Source organism: Hyperolius riggenbachi, chromosome 1 (genome assembly GCF_040937935.1).
Source record: "Hyperolius riggenbachi isolate aHypRig1 chromosome 1, aHypRig1.pri, whole genome shotgun sequence".
In the NCBI taxonomy this organism is placed as follows: domain Eukaryota; kingdom Metazoa; phylum Chordata; class Amphibia; order Anura; family Hyperoliidae; genus Hyperolius; species Hyperolius riggenbachi.
In genome coordinates, this window is record NC_090646.1 from 53,232,584 (window position 1) to 53,254,768 (window position 22,185).

A 22,185-nucleotide genomic window follows, 5' to 3' on the forward strand; every position below is an offset into this window, starting at 1 on the left:
ATGACCATGGTTTGGACAGAAGGTAGAGTCAAAGAAATTCCAGATGGCAGAGGTCCTGTTCTTTCTGGACTTCCTACTCCCTCTCCCAGGATGTTGCATCTCTACAGTATCCTCTTCCCTCGTCCAATGCTCTACAGATCTCTGGTTTCAGTCAGTGCTATTGGGCCGTGCATCTGTTTATCATATATGGCTGCCACATCTTCCTTATCATCATCAATGCCCAGATTGCTCAGAACTGGATTGAAATGATGATATTCAGGTTGATTTGGCCTTTGACCCAAATCTGCACAGCAACAATAATTATTATCTGGAATGAATTAGAACATTTTTGTGAAAACCCAACATTTTTGAATAAAGCTTGAAATCAATGGTAAGGTGAAACTGAAGAGGTTTTTAATAAAGGTCTTAGATGTTTCAAATACAGATGTTTTTTGCCCTCTAGCGCTTACTCGTAGAATCGTCTCCAAGAGTAAGCACTAGCCGACACAAAACATATTGGAATGGATTTAGAGGGTGGAACTGTCCCATATTTGTGTTCATTGTGTGAGCTCCAGCTGATTTGGCCACACACCTGATAATGGAAGTAGAACCCTTCGAGCAGAACTTGTCTGCTTAATTGTTTACAATTTTCTGGCCCTCTGAATTTACGTTGAATTGATATTCTTCTATATTTATTGCAAGCCTTTTGTTTTGTGACCATCATTTTGCTGTATGGCTTTTTAATCAACCTTCCCTAGCTTGTATGTAAATGTTCTGTATGTGCCATGAAGCATAGGTTATGGTGGGGAAACACAGAAGAGCTGTACATAACAAGCTCTTCATTTTGCTGTGTAGATAATATCAAATAAAGCCAGGGGCACGATAGTGGTCATCCTTTAAAGAAAACCTGAGCTGACCTGGTGGATTTTTCTGGATCCTGATCGCAATCGGCCCACAGATGCTGGGGAATGGACAACAGAAACGGAGCATTTTTTTCACATTGGTGAAAGAAAACACAAAAAAAAGATTTGTCACATGTTCTCTCTTGTTCCTGTTTGGGTTGTATGTAGGCATCTTTTGCATTTTTCATCAGGTGTAAAAACTGGATGATTTTGAATAATGTGAATAGCGTTATTTGACACTGAACGCAAAGCCAGAAATGAGTTGGATCTGGTGCAGTGTGATCCGAGCCTAATTTATATTCCGCAGAAGAACAATTTGATAAAAATATTGGAGGTCAATTTCGCTGTTGTAGATACACACAACTTACTCAACCTTATTTTTTTCTACACCAACACCAGGGCCAGTACTTCAGTTGGGTTGAACTGGCTATTACCACGGGTTCCTTAGGGGCCTTACAAGTTAGGGAGTGTAGACATTACAAGTTTACCCTCACGATAATATGAAAATGTAATGGGCCCTCATTCATTTTTGGCCAGGACCCCAATTTAACTCATTTTACATAAAGCCGTTCCTAACCAACACAGCTAGTATAAAATAAATCTATGGTATATCATAAAAAGTCATTTGTAAGAGCAGGAGGATAGATACAATTGTTTATTTTATTAGTTTATTTTCACCTTGGATGTCCTTTAATGTAACTGTCTGAAATGGTAATGCATCTGTGTTGGTTAGGAACGGTTTTCTGGCCACAAAAGTGATGGAAAAGTTGTTTCAAGGGGTCTAACATCGGGACAGGGGCATGCCAGGGGGGGATCCATGCCAAAAGTCGCACAAAAAATTACGAAGTTGACGCAAAGTCGGGTTTTAATCCCTGAAGGGCAGAAATCACATTACGCACAGCTCTGGGTGTCAGTGGGCTGTGGAGATTCTCACACAGAGAAATGCAATAGTACCATCAGAATACAGTGAAATAATAATGCACTGGAGTGGTTCTGTGCCTGCAACTTAATGAGGCAACAGCAGTAGTGTGCACACAGCTCTGGGTGTCAGTGGGCTGTGGAGTGTCACACACACAAAAAACACTGAAGGCCGATGAGCTAGCCCTCAACAGGGCTGTTTGGGATGCTTTCACAGCAAGTGAGGACAATGAGGAACAGGACACAGACCTAGCTATCTGCAGCAAGTCTGACTCTGCTCTCACTAACAGTCAGCAGCCAGCAGAGGATTGATCCAATATGGCCACCGCAAATGCTTTTTGAAAGAAAGTACACATGTATATAAAAAGAAAACTATAATACACGTATAAAGGAGCTTGATACAACAACTACTGTACACTAAAAAAAAAAAAAAGCAAGAGAAGAATTCAACAAAACACTAAACACCCCAATAAAAACACACAAAAAGACAATCGTGTATCAACAGATAGGAAAACAGCTTATGTGTCTTTCTCTACAGTCTTCAAAAAGTCACTGATCAAGCTCTGCCTTGCACACCTATGTAGTCTATTCACAAGTATTTTCTCACTGCCAGTGAAAATACTAATAATTATAGTTGTATTGTAAGCAGAGGCGGGACAAGGTCCTCCAGCACCCAAGGCTGAGACCCCAAAGTGCGCCCCTCCATCCCTCCCACCCCAGCCGTCACACACTGATTGCTATTACTAAGAGGTGCCCCAGGGCCTCCAACACCTTAATCTCTAGTTATCTGGCTTGCAGTTACTGCCATGTATCCCCTTTTCTTATTTCTCTCTGCTTCATACACAATAGGGGAATGATAGCTGAGTGAGTTGTGCTACACTGTGCCCTGAGACTGGAGCCTCTCTCGCCTCTGCCTCGGCCCTGATTGCAAGCACAACGGTCCTCTGTCTTTTCCACGTAGAGTAGACCACTCTCAGCCAGTAGTGACCAGTCAATGCAGATTATTCATTTGCTTCTTTGAAAATATCTCTACCAAATACATTTAAAATATAATCCCTCTGAAGCCAAATTTGGCTCAAGAAAGCGTAAAGTATGAAATGAAAAGTCATGGAAGATTTCCTAGAAGAGCCAGGAACAATTTAACATCGTGTTTTGGAGAGTACAATGAGCCATCATCCCGTATTTTGACTCATAGCATAGACAATACATTGGATTCATGGAACAGTGGTGGTGCTGATAGCTTCTTGAAAGGGATTCAGCTGAAGAACAGTATATCATCATCCTGTAACTTTGTGGAATCCTCTACGAGACTGTAAAACGAATGTCGTGACCCAAGATGTCAAGTCTAGTCTGCAGTGGCCAGCTTGAACTTGGCATCGAGAGGGAAATCATTTTGTATTAGGAAAACAAGTTTTTTCTCTTTTCTCTTGCAGCAGAACTCTATGAAATGTCTTTGCACTAGGCATTTCATACGAAAAGCATTAGCATTTTGCAATATTCTGTCTGTCAAATGTTGTTAGCTGCTGGAGCTTTCGTTATTTCCCATGAGCCTCCCTAGTCTGCGTCTTCCTACCCCCTGGCTAGTCAGTGGGTTGTTTGTTTTACCTGGTCTGGGTGCCTTTGCCTAAGCGCAGGGACTATGCAGTGCCAGTGGGATTCTGGGAAGTTGGCTGAGCTCTTCTCCTTTTAGTTGTGTCAACAATGCTTCCTACAAGAACCTTAATGTAAAAAAATAACCTAAAATAAATATTTTGTAACATCAAAGAAGTACTGTATATACTCACATATAAGGTGACCTGTGTATAAGCCGAGGTACCCACTTTCCCCTCAGAAATCAGAAAATAAGTGATTGACTCATGTATAAGCCCTCTTCCCAATATAGCCCCCTCCACAGTAGCCAGATGTTCCCCCAGTACAACTCAGCCCCCCTCCTCATAGACAGATGTGCCCCAGGATCATATAACTGTATCTCAAGACGCTACTAGATGGCGTCATAGATATGAGACCCAGGGATTTCCACACAGTAAGAATCCCAGATTATTGCACCACTGACACGTTGCTTGCATTCGCCGCTCCACAAGCCAGGGGACACAGGTAGTCTTGAGCAGTGCACTCTGCACACCATTTGGCAGGGGATGGGAGGCACGGAGACGGCAAGGAGCGAGCTGGTAAGAGCAGGATCACTAGTGCACAATCCTTACGCTCCTCTGCCAGTACCAAAACCTGCTCCACCAACCACCATCTATTCTGCTCCACTGACTCGCATATATGCTGAGACAACTTTTCAGCACATTTTTTATGCTCAAAAAGTAGGCTTATACGCGAGTATATACAGCAAGTTCCCCATACCTTATCCTCTAACACATAGGTGCCCTCAAGAACTACTGTATATCCACGCCAGTGTACAAGGGTGTAACTAGAGGGATTGCAGAGAACCCAGAGCTGTGGAAGACCCCAACTACTAACCTTCCCTTCCTCCGATTCAGTAGACTGTACTCCAGATCAGGTGTTTTTGTTGCTACACTTGTTAGGGTGGGAAGATCATGATGGCCACCCTTGTTTTATGACCCTTTTGAGATGGGCCCCAAGGCCGTGAAGGGCGCCAAGGGGAGGTAAAGGAAGGGGTGTGAACATCGGGGGACATCAAAGTTTCACTGGGGGGGGGGGGGGCATTCATTGTAGTTATGCCACTGCCAGTGTGTATTATTGACAGGGAAATAGAGAAAGGTGTTTCACTTGATGAACCAAGTCTTTCCTGATTCAGTTCCATCATTTAATTTGAGTATTGCCATAAATGTGTGAGGACCTTGTCCCTCGAGGACTGGGGTTTGACATCCCTGCCCTAACATTAACCCTGTTAAAGGGAACCTAAACTGAGAAGGATATGGATTTTTCCTTATAAAATAATACCAGTTGCCTGACTCTACTGCTGTTCCTGTGTCTCTAATACTTTTAGCCACAGCCCCTCAACAAGCATGCAGATCAGGTGCTCTGACTGAAGTCAGACTGGATTAGCTCCATGCTTGTTTCAGGTGTGTGATCCAGCCACTACTGCAGCCAAAGTGATCAGCAGGACTGACAAGCAACTGGTATTGTGTAAAATGAAACAGCCGTATCCCTCTCAGTTAAGGTTCCCTTTAAGCAATAATCCTCATGCTAAACCCCAAGGACTTACCAATACTCACCTTCTACCCTAGTGTCGATGACCTGGCATGGCACGCAGGGGCGTAACAATAGCCCCTGCAGGCCCCTCAACTGCAGGTGGGCCCTGAGACTTACAGGGGCCCGCACACGCTGGCTGCCTGCACAAGACGATCCTTTGCAGTGGAGAGCAGGCAGTGCAGAGAGTGCAGGTGGCACGCAGGGGCAGTAAAGAAGAAACCTCCTGCTGCTGCAACTTAGATGGAACACTCACTTTCAGTGTCCCTGGCAGAGAGTGCCAGAGACACATATTGCAGCAGTTCCCGGTCAGCATCACAGAGCCACTCGCTACTTCCCTTCCCTCACAGAAAGTTACATCCTGCCAGTAGCTTGCAGTGGAGCTGGTCGCTTCTTCTGTTCCTCTGCCCTCTGATGCTGGCTGTGTGCTTGCTGGGCCCGTCAGAGCAGCGTTCCGTTCAGTGACAGAGTGGACTTCTGCTGGGAGGATGCCTATCTCTCCTGCACTGTGGTGTCGGGTGACACAGGGAACGAGAACACAGTCCGTGCAGGCTCAGCAGAGGGATGAGATCATGTGCAAAGGTATGCTTCATCCCTGCTGTGCCCTGCATTTCACTGTCATTGTAATGTAGTAGCAGTGAAAAACACACTCACTAACACTCTCCTACTTACACTCTCACTCACTCACACTCTCTTCCACTTACACATTCGCTCACTCATACTCTCACTCACTCACTAACACTCTCCCACTTACACTCTCACTCACTCACACTCTCTTCCACTTACACATTCGCTCACTCATACTCTCACTCACTCACTAACACTCTCCCACTTACACTCTCACTCACTCACACTCTCTTCCACTTACACATTCGCTCACTCACACTCTCACTCACTAACACACTCACACTCTCTCACACCCTCACTCACACTCACTCACACTCTCCCACGTACACTCTCACTCACTCACTAACACTCTCTCCCACTTACATTCTCACTCACACACTGACCCACTAACACTCTGTCCCACTTACACTTTCACTCTCTCACACTCACACTCTCTCACTCACGCACACACACACTTACTCTCACTCACTCACACTCTCACTCATACACACACTCTCCCACTTACACTCACACTCACTCACACTCTCCCACTTACACTTAGAGTTGAGCTGAAATTTTCGTAATTTCGCATTACTATAATTACGCATGCGAAATTTGCGATTACGATGCGAAATTAGCGTAGCGAAATTGCCATTAAAATCGTAATTGAAAATACCATAAGCGTAATTTTCAACGCGAAATTTCGCGTTTCGTTCATGCCGTAATTTCGCATTAAACGCTACCGTAATTTCGCGTTAAACCGTAACGCTCCGTATAATATAAAAAAGCCGCCGACTTTAAGGGTTAATAGCAAAGCCCCCTTAAATGCTAAGAGCCTCAAATTTGGAGAATATATTAAGGAGATCAGGAGGAATAAGAGGAAACATTTTTTTTTTCAAAAAGACCTTATAGTTTTTGAGAAAATCGATGTTAAAGTTTCAAAGTAAAAATGTATACATTTAAAAACCCGCCGACTTTAATGGTTAATAGCAAAGCCTGCTTAAAATTTAGGAACACCAAATTCCTAGGGTATATTAAGGGGATCAGTGGGAATAAGAGGAAAAAATTTTTTTCAAAAAGACCTTATAGTTTTTGAGAAAATCGATTTTAAAGTTTCAAGGGCAAAAATGTCTTTTAAATGCGGAAAATGTCAGTTTTTTTTGCACAGGTAACAATAGTGTATTATTTTCAAAGATTCCCCCAAGTGGGAAGAGTTTTACTTACTTCGTTCTGAGTGTGGGAAATATAAAAAAAAAACGACGTGGGTTCCCCCCTCCCAGACCTCTTTAACCCCTTGTCCCCCATGCAGGCTGGGATAGCCAGAATGCGGAGCACCGGCCGCGTGGGGCTCCGCACCCTGACTATACCAGCCCGCATGGTCCATGGATTGGGGGGTCTCGGAAGGGGAGGGGCAGCCAAGCTTTCCCCTCCCCCTCCGAGCCCTTGTCCAATCCAAGGACAAGGGGCTCTTCTCCACCTCCGATGGGCGGTGGAGGTGGAGGCCGCGATATCCTGGGTGGGGGGTTCATGGTGGAATCTGGGAGTCCCCTTTAAAAAGGGGTCCCCCAGATGCCCACCCCCCCCTCCCAGGAGAAATGAGTATAGAGGTACTTGTACCCCTTACCCATTTCCTTTAAGAGTTAAAAGTAAATAAACACACAAACACATAGAAAAAGTATTTTAATTGAACAAAAAACATAACCACGAAAAAAGTCCTTTAATATTCTTAATTAACCATTAATACTTACCTGTACCTTTAAATAAATGATCCCACGCAATATCCTCTGAAATGTTCTATCAGTTACAATGTAACAAAGTTATTACAATGTAACAACTGTAACGATTTTCTCAAAAACTATAAGGTCTTTTTGAAAAAAAAAAATTTTCCTCTTATTCCTCCTGATCTCCTTAATATATTCTCCAAATTTGAGGCTCTTAGCATTTAAAGGGGCTTTGCTATTAACGCTTAAAGTCGGCGGCTTTTTTATATTATACGGAGCGTTACGGTTTAACGCGAAATTACGGTAGCGTTTAATGCGAAATTACGGCATGAACAAATAACCATTGTAATGCGAAAATTACGCTTACGCGAAATTTCGCGAAATCCTTCTTCATTACGATTATGTACTTACGGCCATAATCGTAATTACACTAATTACGCGAAATTTCGCGAAATCGTAATTAGGTCATTACGCTCATCTCTACTTACACTCTCACTCACACTCTCTCTCACGCACACACTCACTAACACTTTCTCCCACTTACACTCTCTCACTAATACTTTCTCCCACTTACACTCTCTCACTGACTCGCACTCTCTCTCTCTTACTCATACTCACTCACTCTCACTTACTTACTCACTCACTCTCACTTACTCTCTCTCACTCACTCTTAGTCACTCACTCTCTCTCACTCTCTCTCTCACTTACTCACTCACTCTCACTTATTCACACTCACTCACTCACTCACTCACTCACTCACTCACTCACTCACTCACTCCGACTTACTCACTCTCTCTCAGTCACTCACTCACTCACTCACTCACTCACTCACTCACTCACTCTCTCTCACTTTCACTTACTCACTCTCTCTCACTTACTCACTCTTACACTCACTCTCTCTTTCACGTATTCACTCTCTCACTCTCACTTGCTCTTTCACTCTCACTCACACTCTCTCTCTTACTCATTCTCACTCACTCACTCTCACTTACTCTCACTCACTCTGACTTACTCACTCTCTCTCACTTACTCTCACTCTGACTTACTCACTCTCTCTCACTTACTCTCACTCACTCTCAGTCACTCACTCTCACTCACTCACTCTCACTTACTCTCTCTCACTTACTCTCTCTCACTCTCTCTCACTTACTCACTCTCACTTACTCTCTCTCACTTACTCTCACTCACTCCGACTTACTCACTCACTCTCACTTACTCTCTCTCACTCACTCTCAGTCACTCTCTCACTCACTCTCACTTACTCTCTCTCACGCTCACTTACTCTCTCTCACTTACTCACTCACTCTCACTTATTCACACTCACTCACTCACTCCGACTTACTCTCTCTCAGTCACTCACTCACTTTCACTTACTCACTCTCTCTCACTTACTCACTCTTACACTCACTCTCTCTTTCACTTATTCACTCTCTCACTCTCACTTGCTCTTTTACTCTCACTCACACTCTCTCTCTTACTCATTCTCACTCACTTACTCACTCTCACTTACTCTCACTCACTCCGACTTACTCACTCTCAGTTAATCACTCACTCACTTATTCACTCTCGCTCACTCACTCATTTTCACTTACTCTCTCTCTCTCACTTACTCACTCTCTCACTTATTCACTCTCTCATACTCACTCACTCTTTAACTCTCACTCACACTCTCTCTCTTACTCATTCTTACTCTCATTGAGTCACTCTCTCACTCATTCACTCACTCTCTCTCACACACTCTGTCTCCCCTTACACTTAACCCTGACCTCTATGACCTCATGTTAATCACTTCCCGATATACTAATACGGGGGTCCATATTGAATATATAATGCGGGTGGTGGGGGGCCCCATCCAAAAATATCGCAGGGGGGCCCAATGATTGCTAGTTACGCCCCTGATGGCACGCCTGTACTCTGTATAGTGTTGCAGAAGATGTGGGCGCTATATACTGTAAATACTAACTAATAACAATTCTGTGGCTTCCAGGTGGTAGATGGAGCTGCGTGACTTGCGGATGGTCTGTGACGTCAGCCCTGGTGTCTCTGGTAGTGTGTGCCTGCACACGGTCTGACAGCTTGAGGAGACGAGTGCCTAGGGTCACACGCACTATCTATGCACTCAGGCGCATGGAACTGCCTGGAGTGCTCATTTATCAGCTTGAAGACAGACGTATGCCCGAAACAGCATTAGGCCAGTGTTTGTCGCCATGATTTGAGACATGATTTCTGTGGATTGTGGACCTTGGACTCTGTTCCCTCACGGGCTCTTTATTCAAGGTGGCCAGCAGGCATTTGATGGACTGTGGGGTGTCTTGAACGTCTATCTACTGCGAGTTGCTGGTCCTTAATAACACACATTGCACCATGTGGAAATCTTTTTGCATTAAAAGAGCTTGAAGTTTGGCATTATACATCTGAGTGTGCTGATCTTTGTGGAATACAGATATACGTGTGCCACCTGGTGCTCTGGTGGACGGATCCTTTTGCACCTCAACTGCGATTAGGGGATTGCGGCTGGGTACTTCTACTTTGCTATGCATCTAGGCGCAAACATACGTAGTGTACTGTGTGAAGAGCATAATAGCCACACTTGTTTTATGACCTTTGTGAGGTGGGCTCCAAGGCAGTGAAAGGGCACCAAGGGTAGGCTGTAAGGGCAACTAGGGGCGCCTTTAGGCATAGACAGTACAGGCCATTGCCTGGAGTGCCATTGGTCCTGGGGGCGCCATGTTGCTGGATTAAGCCCCGCCCCTGAATGAAGCCCCGCCCCATGGGTGTTCTATTACTTGCTTCTGCTGCATCTGCTTAGCGTAAGTTTCAGGCAGCTGCCACTGTGTCCCTCTGTGTCTCCTTTTTTCCTCCTTTGTGCCTCCTTCTGTCTCTTGTGCCATGTCTGACCCCCTGTGTGTCCTTCTGTCTCCCTTTATGCCTCCTGTCTCCCTTTGTGCCTCCTTCTTTCTTCATGTGCCTCCTTATGTCCCCTTGAAACCACAGGTTTTCTCACCTGGAGTGACAAAATGGCTAGAGGCGCCCCCGAGGGCAACCATCGGAGCAAGAGTAGTACACAGAATTCAGAACAAACCCGACATGGGTTCCAACTCATGCTATTTCTGTGCTTTCATACACTTGTCTCTAATAACCCCCCCCCCCCCCCCATCCTTTTCTCAGTGTGTTTTCTCTCCTACCAAATCTCCAATCAATCCGCAGGTCTTCTGGAGATTTGCCAGATGTCCCTAAAACAGTCTCTTTCCCCCCAAGAGCCTATTTCAAAGCCATGTTATTAGATTTCCCACACTGCAATAACTGAAGTGATTGAACAGCTACTTCATATGAGAGAGAGAGTTTATTGAGCTTTGCTGTAAGTGGATATTTTTACATTATAGAGCAAGCATGTGCGTTCTAGGTGTTTCATATCACGTCCGAGAGGGATTGCCCATCCTGAAGACCTCTCCCAGAGCTACGAGCAGGGCCTGGAGGCAGCATATCACATATTTAATCCATATTAAGTAAAGCATAGGAAATATTCTACACCATTATCCAAGTAATGAAAATATGCCAAATAAAATACAGGCCATTATTAAGGTCATTGAGGAGGGATTATTAAGCCCAGTACAAGGGAAATTGGGGGAAAACTGGGGCAACGGTGGAGCAGATGTCCTGCTCAAGCACTCCGCCTGGTAGCTTTCAGCAGCTCCTTCATTTGACACCTGAATTTTTTTCTCTCTTTTTTTCTCTCCAGTTACCAATACGTTGGCTTTGATAGAGATGGTCAATGAGGCGTCTTGCAGTAAATTATGCAGTATTCCCTCTATCATGTTAAAGCAAACTTCAACTCAAAATACACACGTCCTACTCACCTCCGGTGTAGTCTACTTATCAGTTTATTTATAGCAGTATATAGGCAGCGCTCAACCCCTCAAGTTACCACCACCGTACACCCCGTGTGGGAGTGAACTCACCCGATAGGCGTGACCACTGCTAGACAGCATTTAAGTCTCCCATCGATCAATATCTAGGCCAGGCTATCCCCCTCATGGAGCAGTGAGATTGGCAATTGCAACCTCTTCATAGAATAGCTCATAAAACATAGCGTAATTTCTTATTAAAAGTAAAGCTATATTATAAAATTGCACTCATATGCGGTAGACTTCAACTGCGCTCAGAGTTTACGGGCTCCTCCCTCCCCCCCCCGCCTCCCGGGTAGGCTGCTGACGGTCCCGTCCTCCTCGCTCACGCTCGCTACATGCCGATGTTCCTCTTCTTTGATGACCTATTGGGCTCCGCCTCTTTCCTTCTTTCTTGCTGCTTGCAGGAGATCAATTTTTTTATCCATTTTTTTCTCCTCTCATGCATCCTGCTGTGATCAATGGAATTCTCCGGCCTCCATTTTAAAAATGGCGATGACCCGGTAACAGCTTCCGAGTCAGCACTCCAGGTCAGTTAAACTGTAACATTGCCCACATGAACCATAGGGAAATATTGACATTACCTTGCTCATCAGTTGTTCTTTCAGTTGTACATTATTTTAGCTTTATTATTTTAACTTACTTGCCTTGTTAGGGTCACATAAATACACCACCACTGTAAATAATTCTATCATGGGCTGTGAGAATGGGAGTTTCCAAGCTGCTGAAAGTGAGCAGAACAAATAACATTTGCTTCTCCTCCATGAAGGCAGATTACTCATACAGAAAGAGGAAAATACTTGACATTATGTGCTGCAGATACTCGATTCCAGGCTTGAAGAAAAAGTCAAATTGTTCTTATAGTCAGTTTTGGGAATTCACAGCTGGCTGGAAACAAAACAGAAACATATTTTTTAATAACGATAAAGTGGGACTATACTCCCAAAACTATAATTTCAGTAACTACTCTTAGTTACATAAAAGTACATTTGAAAGCATTCCCAAGCATTCTCTGTGTGTAAAAACATGTATTTTCATTGCAGAGAGCAATACAGGCCTGCTTATCACTTGTTACTTGGCATTTGTAATAATTCCTGGCTGAAGCTCTCTGCCTGTGTCTTCATAATTTCCTGGCAATAGCTTAGTCATTTCAGTAAAAAAGGAGGGAGCAGAGTGAAGACAAAAGCAGAGAGTGTCTAATCAATAAATGTTTTTACACTCAGAGAATGCTTTCAAATGTTCTTTAATGTAACTAAGAGTAGTTACTGAAATTATGTTTTGGGAGTATAAACCTTACTTTAAGCTACTTTAAAAAAAAAAAAAAAAAGGAAGATACTTTGTGCAGCCCTCATACATGTTTATAGTATTTTACTTTTCAGTGGAAGTCGAATATCACTTTAAAGTGTACCCGAGGCAACATGTGACAATATGAGATAAGCATGTGTATGTACAGTGCAAAACATATTAATAACCAGCCAGTTCTACTTGTTTTATTTTGCTGCCTGAAAGAGTTAATTTTTAGGCATGGAAATGACAGCTTCTGTCTTGTCAGTATCTTGTTGGGTACAGGGGCGTAACAATAGACCCTGCAAATGATGCAGCCGCAGGGGGGCCTAAAAGCCACGGGAGTTAGAGAGACTGGGCAAACTAGGACCAAGAGAGAAAAAAAATTCTGCTCTCTGCAAAATTGTTCTAATGACTGCATCTTCTCAGCCACTGATAAGGAATCATACAGTTTTGCAGACAGACACTTGTAGACAGTCCCTATTCAGTGTGCAGCAGGGTCTTCTGTACAATATCCAGCCCCCAACCTCTCTATCCCTCCCTGAGTACTCTGTCTTGGCGGGAGGGAGGGAGCCCCATCCAAAGTTTTGCAGGGGGGCCCAGTGATTTCTAGTTACGCCCCTGGTTGGGCATACAGTAAACCTCACTGTTAAGCAAATTACAGCCATAAAAGTTTTCCTGGCAGAATACAACTTTTGAGAGCAGGGAGAGAGACAGAAAATGGTCAATAGCTCCTGTATTTTCATTTAAGGACACTTAAAGAGAATTTGTATGAAAAAAAAATAAGGGGGAAGCCTCTGGATCCTATCGGGGCTTCCCCCGTCCCCTCCGTCCCACGGTGATCTTGCAATGCCGCTCCGAACGGTGGCCATGTTGTGATTATTTACCTTCCCGGCTCCAGCGCAGGCGCAGTAGCGGTTCTCGGCTTGGAAATAGATGGAAATAGCCGATCCCCTTTGGGTCCGCTCTACAGGGCAGGCCCAAGTCTCCTGCGCCTGCAAAGTAGAGCGGACCCAACTGGGAACGGCTATTTCCACCTATTTCCAATACTACGCCCCCTCTGGGGAAGGTTAATATTGCACAGCCTGACAAATTGTCAGCTGTGCATTGAGAGGGGCAGAGAGAGACCAACGTGGGACGGAGGAGGACTGGGGAAGCCACGATAGGGTCCAAAGGCTTCCCCCTCCCGAGGTAAGTATCCCCAAAGGGGCACTTTTTTTTTGTACAGAGTTCCTTTAAAGCGGATCTGAGATGAAAAACTAACTATAACAAGTAACTTGTCTATATATCTTATCTAAAGTTTAGATAGTTTACACAGCATATCTAGCTGCAAACAGCTTCAACAGTATATGATTATTTCTTCCTGTGATACAATGCGGGCAGCCATGTTCTGTTAGTTACATTGTCACAGGCTGAGAGCTGGAGATGCCATCAGCTTTCCTGTGTGTAAATTCTTCTCCCCTCTCCTCCCCTCTGCCTCTGAAATCTCTGGCTAGTAACCTCCTCCTCCTCCTGTCCAGACTGAGCTCCCATAAGCCCTTGCTATGGTGCCAAGGCACTGTGAAAAGCTGTGGACGATGTTTGTTTAGTTTATATGGAATTAGAGTATTAAAACAAAACAAAAAAAGTATTTGGCTTGAGGAATGCTCTATAAACTATATGAAAGGAACACAATTATGCAATGAGTAAAAGTTTATCTCGGATCCACTTTAATAGGCTGCCACTGAGCAGAGACAACAAAACATGCAATCTCCTTTTTTAAATATTTAAATATAAAATAAAACCATGTGATAGCTAAAAAAAAAAAAGGCATTTTTAGGAGTAGGTGGATAAATACAATTGTTTATCCCATCAGTTTAATTTCACCTCGGGTTCACTTTAAACTAGGTTTCTTATGCTATCTAGCCAAAATGGAAACGCGAAGGAATCTGTTTGCCTCGCACACCGCCGCGGAATTCTAATACCGTGTTTGACGTTCTTTAGCGATGGTGAAATTTCAGCCCATTCCGCACTCTGTGCCTCGTCCCGGGCCAAGAGCAGCGCGGAGCAAAGACCTGACCTCTCGGTCAGCGGAGCGTGAAGCCAAGTACCCTGAGCTCATCCCGGGGGGACGTACTCCACTCTTAAGTCTCTGTGGCCTGGCCTTATCTAAGGGGCCGCTTCAAAGGAAACAATGAAATCCGCAGGCTTGCCATGTGACTTCTATCAGAGGCCGAGGCAGGCTCAGAGTATAGCATTACTGTAATTAAAAAGCTGCTGATCCAGAAAAGAAAGCAGAATACAATATGTAATCGCCCGCAGTTCAGCCCGTCATGCTTTTATTGTTGTGCTTTAGCAATCCTGGAATAGTTTAGGTCTTATTCATCGCACGTGTCATCTGCCGTTCACTTTGCCGTGTGCCAGGGCTGCTTCTCAATGGTTTCTGCTGAAATTATAGGCTTCCCGGACTCCTACAAAGATTCCGGAATGTGTGGCCCAAAACTTTTAACCAGATCCCTCAAAACGGATTATTCCCATGCCCGGTAACGGCGGCCGTTCGGCAAGCCAAGAGGCTTTGATGTTAAACCCCACTGACAAAGCTTTCTATAAATAGCTCCGGTTTAGTGAAACAAACACTTGACTGCCTTGATGGATAGGTTCGAAAAACGATCATGCTTTTGAGTGCAATATACGTTTTAACTATGAGAAGACCTCAGTTCAGATCTATACTCAGGGCCAAATTTAAGTGAAGGCCACTTAGGGCAGGTGGGCAATAATAGGCTATACTAAGGGGAAGAGAAGGGTCACCTGGCTACCTACACCAGAGGAAAAGGGGTGAGGGGTCATCAGCATACCTATACTGGAGGGAAGGGTCATCAGGCTATCTAAACTGGAGGAGCGGGGTCTAAACTATCTAATCTATTCTGGAGGCTGGAAAGGTCAACGGGCTACCTATACTGGAGGGAAGGGGAAGAGTCATCTGGCTACTTATACTGGAGAGAGGGCAAAGGGTCATCTGGCTATCTATACTGAAGGGGGGCGCCTGCTGACAGTAACCTTGGGCGGTAAAGAGAACAAATCCGGACCTGTTTATACTTTTATTAACAAAAAAAATATTAACTTCAGATTTACTAATGCTAAATACCCACCGGCAGCTGCGGCCAGTTGGATCGAGGATCTCCACTGAAGAACGATTGTTTCCCCATCCATCTGGGTGAATCTGCAAGCATCCTTTGCAGCATCAGAAATGAATTATCATGTAAGTGTCAAACTTGGTTACCCATAAGTACCGTTGTTAAAACAGACGGTAAATAATATAACGAAAAGATATTAATGTTAAAAATCGTTACATAATTCAATAATACAGCTTAACCCAACCCTACTCTCACACAGAACCCTCCCCTGGTGATGCCTTAAACTAACCACTCCCCTGGTGGCAGCTAACCCTAACCCCCTCCCTCCCCCCGGTGGTGCCTAACCTTAACCACCCCCCTGGTGGTGCCTAACCCTAACCACCCCCCTGGTGGTGCCTTGTCCTAACCACCCCCTGGTGGTGCCTAACCCTAACCACCCCCCTGGTGGTGCCTAACCCTAACACCCCCTTCCCCGATGGTGCCTAACCCTAACCACCCCCTGGTTTTGCTTAACCCTAACCACCCCCCCCCCCCGGTGGTGCCTAACCGTAACCACCCCCTGGTGGTGCCTAACATTAACCATCCCCTCGGTGGTGTCTAACCCTAACCACCCCCCGGGTGGTGCCTAACCCTAACCATTCCCTACGCAGAAACACCCTTTTACACAAAGAAATGATAATATCTTTGATAACGTAAAATCTCATCTGTACACACAAACAAAATAATATGACAAATACTATAACGTTGCAAGCTTCTAAAACGATAACATGTAAAAAAAAACAGAAACTGTAATGTTCTAAGGTTGTTAACGATATCGGGCGCCCTTTCTTCTGCTTTTTTTGCCGTATTAACGATAATTGCATTAGAGTCTATGGCGGCACCCTTTTCGTCCACCCTCAGCTGGCGCCCTTTTTTCCTGCTACCAAATTATGTGTTGCGATTCAACGGACTACAGTATCCCAATGCAGTGCATTATTGCATAATAACGCACACATTAAAGAGACTCTGAAGTCTTGTAAAAATACAGTTTTTATTGTAAAAATGTGTTTAATGTTACTGTCCTACCTAAATTGCCGCATCCCCGCCACTGTAATCTATCTCCCCCCTAACTCCCCGGGGGGGCAGTCCGGGCAGCGCTTCCGTGAGAGGCAGAGCTATGAGCCGCAGCTCTGCCTCTCAGCACATCTGTGAAAGGTGGATCTCCGCCTCTCCCTGCCCCTCTAAGTCTTGCTTCACTGAGAGGAGCAGGGGAGAGGCGGAGATCCGCCGCGGACAGACGTGTGTGAGGCAGGGCTGCAGCTCATAGCCCTGCCTCACACGGAAGAGTAGAGGGCATGGATTTTGCGGGGGAGAGGGAGGGCGAGTTAGGCGGGGATGCGGCGGTTTAGGTAGGACAGTAATGGTAAACACATTTTTAAAATGAAAACACGATTTATAGGAGACTTCAATGTCTCTTTAACAGTGGCAGTGAAGCGTACTTTTTATTGACTGTATGTGACACAACAGCTGCATTACATGCAATGCAACTTTTCCCCTCCTCCCTTCCTTCATCATTTTGTAATTTTTAGGATAGTTTCATTTAAATGAAGAGACAGTCTATCAACCAAAAATCCAGAAAACAAATTGCATAAAAGTTATACATTGATTTGCATGCCATTGAGGGAAATAAGTATTTAATTTCTTACAACTCAGCTTATTACACTCACTCTGTCCATCCCTGATGGAGCAGAACTGGCTCTTCAGACTCCTCCAGCATCACTACAGTACAGAACACTTGGGTAGGGCAAGAAAGGTTGGGGGCGGGGCATTATACACAAGAGCCTGTTGCACACTGAATAGGGACTGTCTACAAATCTGTGTCTACAAAACATTGTATGATTCGTTATCAGTGGCTGTGCAGATGCAGTCATTAGAACAACTGTGCAGAGAGCAGAAAGCTTTTTCTCTCTGTGCCCACACTCCTCAGACTACTCTGGGTGAGAGACTGATTGTTAGCCTGCTTGCTCTGCTTCTGTGGACGTGACTGTGAGCGGTGGTTGCTACTAGTTACGCTCCAATCTATAGTCCTGTCTTGTATCTGTCTGAATGCTTGCTAGGGCAGTGCTTAGTCTTGCTAGAGTTCTGTTTGTCTGTTTGTTCTTTGTCTGGGTACTCAGACCATAGGCAGTGAAATATCGCACTGCGCTGCCATTGTGTCTTATTTGTAGCAATATCAGAAGCCCAGAGCTGAAGTTGCTCTGGACTACCTGTGTAGCCTCTTCCATTATTTAGCTGCTTAGCTTTGTTGCGCTCGGTAGTCAAAGAATGCCTCCCCCCAGAATTACATGTATTCCTCGTATTTTCATGTAATAGTCTTGTTTTACTAGAAATTCTGAAATTACGTGTAACACGAAATTATGAATTTATGTAAAATTACGGCACTGAATTATAACATTTAGAAATGATGTCTTTTTTCTTATAATGACAAATTACAGTTTTGCATCCTAATTGCAAATTGTTTGCCATAATTGGGAAAACATAAAATTTTGGCTCATCACTACAACTCAAATCGCCAGGTTTAGTGAAAGATAAATCCTAAGTATGATCCAAAGAACTCCACACATGGAGATGAAAACATTTTGTTTTGGGGCTGTTTTTCTGCTACAGGTGCAGGAGGACAGCATTGAGGGGTCAATGGACAGGACCATGTACCATAAGATCTTGGGTGGGAACCACCTTGCTTCAGCCATAATACTGAAGATGGGTCATGGATGGGCTTTCCAGCATGACAATAACCCATACTGCCAAGGCAAAAAAGGAGAGCTACATTAAAATCTTGGAGTGACCTAGTCAGTTCCCAGACCTCAGTCCTGCAGAAAGCCTGAAAAATGAGCTGAAGCTTCGAGTCGCCAAGAAGCAGCTGAAAAACCTAAAGAATTTTGAAAGTTTTTTTTTTAAAAAGGAGTTGGCCAAAATCTCTTCTGAGATGTATGCAAACCTAGTGAGCATCTACAACAAATAATCTGTAAACGAGCTGTGCTTTCCAGCAAGGGTTTGTCCCCCAAGCACTGAGTTGTGTTGTGCTTAGAGATCAAATACTTATTTTGCTTAATTCGATGCAAATCAATTTATAACTTCTATGTAGTGTGGTTTTTTTCCCCTGTATTTTCGGATGATATTATGTCTCTCTTTATTAAAATTAAACTTCCATGAAACTCATCATGCCAGTTGCTCTGCTGGTCCTTGCCATTATCCCATATTTAGTCAAACCCCCCATCTTCAGTTATCTCCTCCTTCTCCTGACCAGATTCAAGCTCACAGTAAGTGCCTTTAAAAACAAAATCACAAAACTTACCATAACAGATTGACTATGAATAGTCCCCTGAGCTCGAGATGGATTAAGATGTAATGGGGCCCTAGGCAAAGTAGTAGATTTAGGGCCCTCTTGTGGTCCTTTTGGCAAGAGGAAGTGCCACTAGGCCCCAGGTACCTGCCTAGGTTGTCTGGTGGACAATCCTGTTCTGCCCTAAGGTACACGCACCACGTGTTGAGAAACAAGGATATACAACAGAGCTGTACAATGATGTTTATGTGACAGACCCAGTGTCGGAATAGGAGGTGGAGAAACTTATGAAATCCACCTGCTGGCCAAGCAGCAGAAACCCTGTGTTATCACTTCCAATAGAAACACGCAGCAAGTCTTCACTGTGAGCAGCAACACCTGATTACTGCTGCTTGGCCAGCGAGTGCATTTCTTCAGCTCTTCCAGATCCCAGTCTGACACTGGACAGACCCCACCTATACTAACAGTAGCCGCCGACCTCACCGGGTTGAGGGACCGCAACGGAGGAGACCCCGGGTGACCCGCTGAGACTGGAGCTGCGGCGAGGGACACATAAGCTTCCAGGGGTTTGAGGAAGGTAAGTAAATCAGAAGTTTGGTTTTTTTTCTGCATTTTGCCTAATATTTCCTTTAACCTCCTGGGCGATAATCCCGAGCTGAGCTCGGGGTATGTCGCGCAGGAGGAATTCTCAGGCCCTGGTGGGCCGATTTGCATAATCTTTTTTTGTTACACGCAGCTAGCACTTTGCTAGCTGCGTGTAACTTCCGATCGTCGCCGCTCGCCGCCAATGCGCCGCTCGCCGCCGTGCCGCGCAGCTCCCCCCCTCCCAGACCCCTTGCGCAGCCTGGCCAATTAGTGCCAGGCAGCGCTGAGGGGTGGATCGGGACTCCCTCTGACGTCACGACGTCCATGACGTCGGTGACGTCATCCTGCCCGGTCGCCATGGCGACCAGGGAAGCCCAGCAGGAAATCCCGTTCTGAACGGGATTTCCTGCTTACTCTGATCGCCGAAGCCGATCGGAGTGGGTGGGGGGATGCCGCTGCGCAGCGGCTATCATGTAGCGAGCCCAGGGCTCGCTACATGATTTAAAAAATTAAAAATTAAAAAAAAAAAAGTGCTGCGCCCCCTCCTGGGCGATTTAATTGTATCGCCCAGAGGGTTAACCTACCTTGGAACCTTTTTGTGCAGTCCAAACTTGCATTCACAAAATATGTCAATCCAGCAACTTGTCTGTATACCACCAGTTTCCATGTGTAGTATTTATTGCTGGAGCAATAAACCTAACTTGTTCGTGTAGATCTTCATGATATTTTTTCCAAGACAAAAGACATATCTTCTGAGTGATATATTGCGACTATAGAGCTCTTGCAATATGGATTTGTTGTGTTCTAGGTCAGGGTTCTTCATCTCCAGTTCTCGAGGGCCATATCCATGCCAGTACTTTGGATGGACACAGAAATGGAGAAAAGTTTTCTACTTAATGATCCACACATTGCCTGATTCAGTTGCAGCTATTAATTTGTGCTGTAACAAAAATGTGTGAGGACCTCAAGAACTGGAGATGGACAGCACAGTTCTACAATTTGAAATGTTGGAAGTAATGTTAGTTCATCAGCTCTAGTCTTTAAATGTGCTGGAGATCAAATGTTCAGGTTTCATTTCATACAAAGCATCTATGGATATTAAAGAAAGTTTGAATGTGATCCTCAGGATCAGTTTCAAAATACAACAAAAAAGGTCAAGGGCAACGTACTGTATTTAAATTGAAAAGGTAAGACTTGTATGTATTCTACCAGAAGAAGCCTAAAATGCAAAAAAAAAAAAAATGATGGATTAGACTCTTGTTGGTTTTACTTTTCGCATTTATCACAAAAGTCTACAAAATTCATTTTTTTCCAGTTTGCCGAATTTGTGGATATGGTGAATTCTTTCTAGACAGAGCAGGTTGATGGCCTCATCTAAAAGCAATCATCTCCCCCTTTGTCTATATTATGTCTTGTCCGTTGCCAAGTGGAGTGATGACACAGTGAGTTCTGCTGGAGTTTACTTCCATACCTTGTCCCAGAGCCAAAAATGTGACCCCTGGAAGAACCTCATAAAACATCCTCTTCAGAGTCCATTCCGTGCTTGCTGCACATCTGTAAGGAGTTCATGTCAAAAATATTTCTTCTCCATGCAAGAAAACCCCAAAAGGTCAGGAAATTTAAGGACCAGACAACTGTTGTAATCTCTTATTTTTTTTTATAGCCTATAACAAACAGAGGCCTCTTTATGTTCTTCAAAAGTAGTTTTTCCAAGGGTTACGTGTCAGTCCAACACCATGCATTATTTATGATATTTTATGGTACTATGGTATAATTCATATGTGATGTTTATTACTGTGGACAGAGATAATGTTTGAATTTATGGAAAATAACTATTTGAACTCCCCATTTTGGGAACAGGTTGGTGTAGGCTGTCTTAGCTTTGACAAGTATTAAAGTGTCCACATATTCATCGATTTTCTTCTTATTATTATTATTGATTTATACATAGCGCCAGCATCTTCCATGGTGCTTTACAGCAGCATACAGAGTACACCAATGCAAAATAAGTAAAAGAAAAGTTAACAATACGAAACAATGGTGGATTACCGCTGATGCAGTGAACAAATCAACTACATATTTTTACACATGGGTGGAAAATATGTGTACACACATTACACAGCATTGGGAGCCAAAAGGGGAAGAACGCCCAGGCCAAAAGGTCTTACAGTCTAAATGTTTAAGGGACAAGCCTGGATTTACATCACAGGAGCCTATAGGCACAGGTGTCCTGGCACCCTAGACTTCACCCTCCATGAACCTACAAACCCCTGCTGTACCACTGGCTGGCCCAGCTGTCGCTTCTCCATTACTTCCCTTGCCTGTCATAGCTACAGGTGTCCCTTTGCATTAGGTAGCCAGAGGCTAGTAATGCCGCCGATTGAAGGGAGATCTCGTCAGTGGAATGCCGAGAACTGGGTGAGTAACCTCTAATTTACGCTCTGCTCAGAACTCTGCATAAGGAAGAAAGGAGGGAGGCACTGAGGAGGAGAGTGATCCGCCTTTCCATCATCAGGCGCCTGTAGGCACGTGCCTACTGTGCGTTATGGTCAAACCAGCCCTATTAAGGGATAAGACAGTAGGTAAGGAGAGCTGTGTATGAGATGGTATAAATGGTGGTCAGTGGGCAAAGTGTCCTAGGTAGGAGAGTATGCTTGCCCGAAGAAGTGAGTTTTCAGATTGCACCTAATA